Raw genomic sequence first — 5922 nt, forward strand, 5'->3', positions numbered from 1 at the left:
AGTGCGGAGCTGGGTCAGCCTCACTGTCTCTCACGGTCCCCTGGCCTCCGGCCCTGGTGGCGGTTTCCTTGCCCCGCCGCCCCGTTTCAGCGCCGTTGCACCCTGTTCGTTGAGTTTCGGGTGCTTTCTCTACTCCTGCAGGGGAAGAGCCTCCGTGCGCGCGGCGGGTACCAGTCCCTGTGCTCTACCCGTGGGGTCCAGGCAGGTAAAGTTCAGGGGCGTCCCCCGCCGCGGTCTCCATCTCGCCAGCTGTGCATGTCATTTTTCGGAGAGATCATTCCTGATCGGTCCCTGCGGACGCTGGGGCGTGAAGCGTGATTTAACAGCCTATCCCCCACCGCTCCTGCCAAGGGATTCTTTTTCGGATTCCGTCCGGGGTGTGATGTTGGGGGTTGTGCAAGGAGAAGTTGGAGTGAATCAGGTAGTTACCTCTTGAAACCTGCCTTGTCTATATTTTTTGAAAACGCCAAACCATTCCAGTTGTGTAAACTGTGAAACGCTCTACAAATGCTAAAAATGTATTATTGTTGGCATTTGTAAAGAAAATAACAAGTCGAGAGATGACTTGATTATTGCAGTGGCTTTGAGATCTTCATTTTATATTTATTAAAGGTCCATAACTTGAACAAAGAGAGCTGGGGGAGCTGGGGGTGTGAAGGGGGGAGAGGGAGAGAGAGAGAGAGGGAGGGAGAGAGAGAGGGAGAGAGAAACAAGAACAAGGTAAAAATAGCATAAGGCCATGTCCTAACAAAATGTCTGTCCTTGGGAAAGAGGCAGGTAAAGAAAAGAAGTAAGCGTTATAAGAAAGAAATTCGTTCCCTGAGGAAAGCAATGGGAGCATCATTCATCAGCTAAATTTTGTTAATGAATTCATGTAACCGACCCATTGGCTTTCGAGTCACAACATAACTATGTGTTGGATAGTATGTTTAAATAAGCTTAAGTATTTACACCATCTTAGTCACGCAACATTGAGTGAGCCACATTTATTTTTCCCCCTAATCCTCCTACAGGTTAAATTGCTTCCATATTAAAAAACCTCAGAATACACATAAGCCTCTGAAGTTCTTTTGAGATTTGAGGTATGATAAGGTGGAAAATGCATAATAAATCAAATTTAGGGACAGGTTTTTTTGGAAATATATTTAATATAAGTGAACTTTGATTATTCAATGTAGTTAGTTGAGATTCTTCCTCACAGGTATTAGGCCCCTATTTTTTGAAGATATTTTATATTTTGACTGGAATAATTGAAAGAAAAATGTGTACAATTCTATAATTTATTTGCAACAACTCCCTTAAAGAGCCCTACGCAAAAACCACAAAAAATTAGTTTAAATACAGTTTCCTGCAGTACAGTATTATTGTAATTCAGCTTTAATAGAAGATTCACACTTTCAAATCCATTCAAAACTGAAATAGCAATTTTTCCTACTCACCTTACAATGGAATCTGTGCTATTTTTGAAAATCTGATATATAAGACTGATCATTGCGAAAATGTATGTCATCTTGAGATGACTATATTTAGTATTAACAGAGGGATGTATTATCTAGGTTCTTGAACAGTAATTTCCCCTTGAAATTACACTCTAAGTATTTCGGTTAGGGTTTCATTCATGAATAAAATGAAAACTATATATATATTTGGGAGAGATTAATTGGGGATTTATTCCTTAGAACCCAAGTGGCTGGGGATGACATACTTCATTTAGAAAAATAAAATGTATTGTTATCTTTGAAACACCCTAAAGACAAATAAAAGTATTGTTTAAATAAAAATACATATCTAGCCTGGCCGGTGTGGCTCAATGGATTGAATGCCATCCATGGACCAAGAGGTCCCCAGTTCAATTCTCTGTCAGGGCACATGCTTAGCTTGTGGGCTCAATCCATAGTAGGGGGCATGTAGGAGACTTTCTCTCTCTCCCTTCCTCTTTGAAATCAATAAAAAAAAAGAAAGAAAAAAATACATGCCTAAATGAAAGAAAACAATGCAGTAAATGTAGAAAAGTATGTAACAGATGGGCGATGTCTGAAAGTTTTTACAGAGGAGAGGACTCAGTACATTTTATAGTATGTAGGCCACACACACACACACACACACACACACACACACACACACACAAGAACATCATGGTAGTCTGTAATTTGAGGGAAAATGATCTACAACATGCTTAACAATTTCACATATTTCTGTTCTTATTTAATCAATCTGTGATCTACATCGCCTGTATAGTTTCATGTTCTCTTTCTTCTGGTTTTATAATTGGAAATTACATATAACATATACTTGGAATTGCTGTATTTTCTTTTTCTACTTAAATATGGCATAATTCGGCTTGACTTATGGTAGTATACTTTTTACACTTTAGGATGGGTGGATCTTTACCCAGAAATCCAATTAATTTAAGTTTTAGTAAAATTTGTTTTTTATTATGAAGTTATAATAAAACCATACTATAGTTATGATTAAAAGTTATGAAGAATGGAAAAGAGGGTATCAAAATCTGACACACCAACTGTTATGATTTTGTTATATTTCCCTCTTTTCCTTATGAGTATGATTTTTTTTTCTTGCTTTGCCATATGTAAAAGCATCGGATGCTGTATCTTCCATCTAGTAAGTGTTCAATAGCTAGTTCTTTTCCTCTTCCCTTCTCTTCCCTTTTTTTCCTTCTTGTCAACATTTCCTTTTTGCTCTCAGATTAAAAGACAGGTAGATAGGGGCTCCCTAAGTCAGGTTTTGAGGTTGGTGAAATTTGATTTCCACCTTCTTTTCTGTGCCTCTTGTCTGTCCTTTTCTCCTCTTTGACTCTGCCTCCCTCTTTCTGGTCCAAATAGGCTTCTCCTAAAAAGTAACAAAACAAACAAAAATAGGCTTCTCATTTGTCTCCATTTCCTGTTTATTTAGATCAGGGGCCATGAACTGGCAGCCCAAAAGCCACTTTCAGCCACAGACATGCTTAAAATTTGGTACATTTTATATTAAAATATGGATTCCCAGCGTCTCTTGAAAAATTGGAAGAAGTTGGCAAAACAGAGTCCACATTTCTTCATTGCTCCCCACTCAGACAGGGTGCACACTCCCTTTTTCACACAGATTCCACCATTCCCTGTTGTCTTATATCTTAGTCATCACTCATTTACATTACCTATCAATGACACTACTAACACTCACTCACATTACCTGACCCTAGTCTAAGTCAGTATGAGGACAAGTCTGAAGTCATGATATGAAAGGAAGTCTGCGGGACTTGGCATTAGGAACCTGAACTTTAAATGTCATAGATATATTTAGATTAGCCAGCTTTCTCTTAAACAATACTATTATAGGAATGGGAAGAAGTTAACATTCGTTGACACTAATTGCTAGTCAGTTTGAGTTGAAAGGGACCATGCATAGCTAACTAAAACAAAATATTTTAACTGGTGGGATTTTAGAAAGCATGGAGGAGATATTTCTGGGAGAGACCCTCAGAGGTTTGCCACAAAAAGGAGTTAGCTACTATTCTGCCTCCCCACCGCACCCATTCCCAGCTATGTCCTTCACTGAGAGGCACAGCCTCCTCCACAGATTACTACATCCATTTGTGTAGTAATGGATGTAGTAATCTGTAATCAGCCAACTTCCTGAAGCCCTAACTTTCAGGTTTTTCATGATATCTAGTTTAATGTAAGCTCACTCCATTTTATTTTCTATTATTTCGTTTTCATTCATTCATCATAGGCCCTCCTATTGGAGATATTAATCATAAGTTTTATTTGGGTTGATTTTTGGACCAGACAATTGTCCTGTTATTTCTTTGTCCTCCATTCACTTGCTCAAATATGAATTGAGTTTGAACTGTGTCCTAGTTGCTGTGTGAGACACTAAGGATAAAGAACAGAGTAGACAGGGGTGGACTATAAGTGGTCAATGGGAGAAAAGAGGGGACATATGCAATACTTCCAACAATAATGATTTTAAAAAAATAAATAAAAAGAACAGAGTAGCCCTGGCCGGTTTGGCTCAGTGGATAGAGCGTCGGTCTGCAGACTGAAGGGTCCCAGGTTCGATTCCGGTCAAGGGCTGGTACCTTGTGTGCAGGCACATCCCAGTAGGAGGTGTGCAGGAGGCAGCTGATCGATGTTTCTCTCTCATTGATGTTTCTAACTCTCTATCCCTCTCCCTTCCTCTCTGTAAAAAATCTATAAAATATATTAAAAAAAAAAAAGAACAGAGTAGCCCTGGCCGGTGTGGCTCAGTGGATAGAGCGTCGGTCTGCAGACTGAAGGGTCCCAGGTTCGATTCCGGTCAAGGGCTGGTACCTTGTGTGCAGGCACATCCCAGTAGGAGGTGTGCAGCAGGCAGCTGATCGATGTTTCTCTCTCATTGATGTTTCTACCTCTCTATCCCTCTCCTTTCCTCTCTGTAAAAAATCTATAAAATATATTAAAAAAAAAAAAGAACAGAGTAGAGCAGTTTTGACCTTTCAGGGGCTCATAGTAGGTGAGTGCTCTTTGAAAAATACCACATGCAGTCATATGAATGCAAAGTATTGTATATTATTAATACAGAAGATTGTCAAGGCAGGTTGAAAATAAGAGTCTTAGTTATTAGTAAGGAATGGTGTATGAGTAAAAAAAAGATCTCACTATGTCAAATAGGTAGAATAGGATGTAATCTCATATTTTTGAATTGTGATGAGGTTTATGACAGGTTTTGTAATATAAATTTAAAGTATAAAGTTACACCTTCATTAATTAAATCATAAAGTTATATTTAAGTTTATATTGTTGTACAAGTGAAATATAATAAAAATGTAGACAAACATTTTATAAAGCTCAAAACAATGTTGTTGTTTGTTCCAAAGACTGTAAAGAGGTAGGTTTAAACAGTTACTTGTAGTGTATAGTTAAGTGTTCTATCTAAAACCTTCTTAAAAGTTGAGAGAAAGAATATACGTGATGTAGATTTAAAGCTGTCACTCGCCTGACAATTCTGTTCTCCTTAAGAAACCAGATAATACATTATTCACACAATGAAACAGTTACTGAAAATGACAGCTATAATTTAAAATTATTTTCTTGATTCCTGAATTATTTGCTCTTGAAATATTTAAATTGCACATCTAAAAGTCAAGAAAAGTTAACTAAATTTAGACAGTGTAGAGGTCAAACATAGGTTCAATGAAATTCTATAATAGGAACATTAGCATGTATATATTTTTTGTGTGTGTGTGTGTTTATTTTTTTAATTTTATTTTTTATTACAAAGGGTATTACATATGTGTCCATTTTTTCCCCCCGCCCAAGACAGTCCCCTAGCCTCCCCTATCCCCCAGTGTCTTATGTCCATTGGTTATGCTTATATGCATGCATACAAGTCCTTTGGTTGATCTCTTACCCCCCTACCTCCCACCCCCGAACCCTCCCCGGCCTTCCCGTTGCAGTTTGACACTCTGTTTGAGGCAGCTCTGCCTCTGTATCTATTATTGTTCAAAAGTTTATAATGGTCTCAATTATCCATGAATAAGTGAGATCATGTGGTATTTTTCCTTCATTGACTGGCTTATTTCACTTAGCATAAAGGAACATTATTAGCATGTATATTTTAACATAGATCTCTTGTACTTTATATTACATTCTACTATGGGACTTACATATTATCTGACAGCTTGAACTTCAATTATTTTATAACAGCCCAAAAGTATATTCTGTTCTTGGAACATTTTATCAGGCCAATTAGGTCATTTTCAAAACCTTTTAAAGCCTGTCTCACTAACTGCTATGCCAGTTTGTACCAATCAGTATTACTGTTGGAGATTTTATATATATGCATATACATATATATGCATATATGTGTGTGTGTGTGTGTGTGTGTGTGTGTGTGTATACACACACACACACACACACACAGAGAGGCCAGATTTTTTTCAAC

At 37.8% G+C, this 5922-nt stretch overlaps 1 protein-coding gene across 7 annotated transcripts in view; it reads left to right on the plus strand.

Moving 5' to 3' along the window:
- The first annotated feature begins 44 nt into the window (after positions 1-44).
- The window catches only part of NEXN (nexilin (F actin binding protein)), a 41065-nt gene continuing 35187 nt past the window's right edge, over positions 45-5922 (plus strand). For 3 of the 7 annotated variants that reach the window (XM_006774669.2, XM_006774668.2, XM_006774670.2), the window contains exon 1: positions 45-205. The gene's annotated coding sequence lies outside the window, so the exon portion shown is untranslated. Of the gene's footprint in view, positions 206-330; positions 422-5922 lie in introns of those variants that run through there. The other 4 variants (XM_006774672.2, XM_006774671.2, XM_015571091.1 and 1 more) reach the window with 2 other exon arrangements.

This window comes from Myotis davidii, unplaced genomic scaffold (genome assembly GCF_000327345.1).
Source record: "Myotis davidii unplaced genomic scaffold, ASM32734v1 scaffold248, whole genome shotgun sequence".
NCBI classification, from domain to species: Eukaryota; Metazoa; Chordata; class Mammalia; order Chiroptera; family Vespertilionidae; genus Myotis; species Myotis davidii.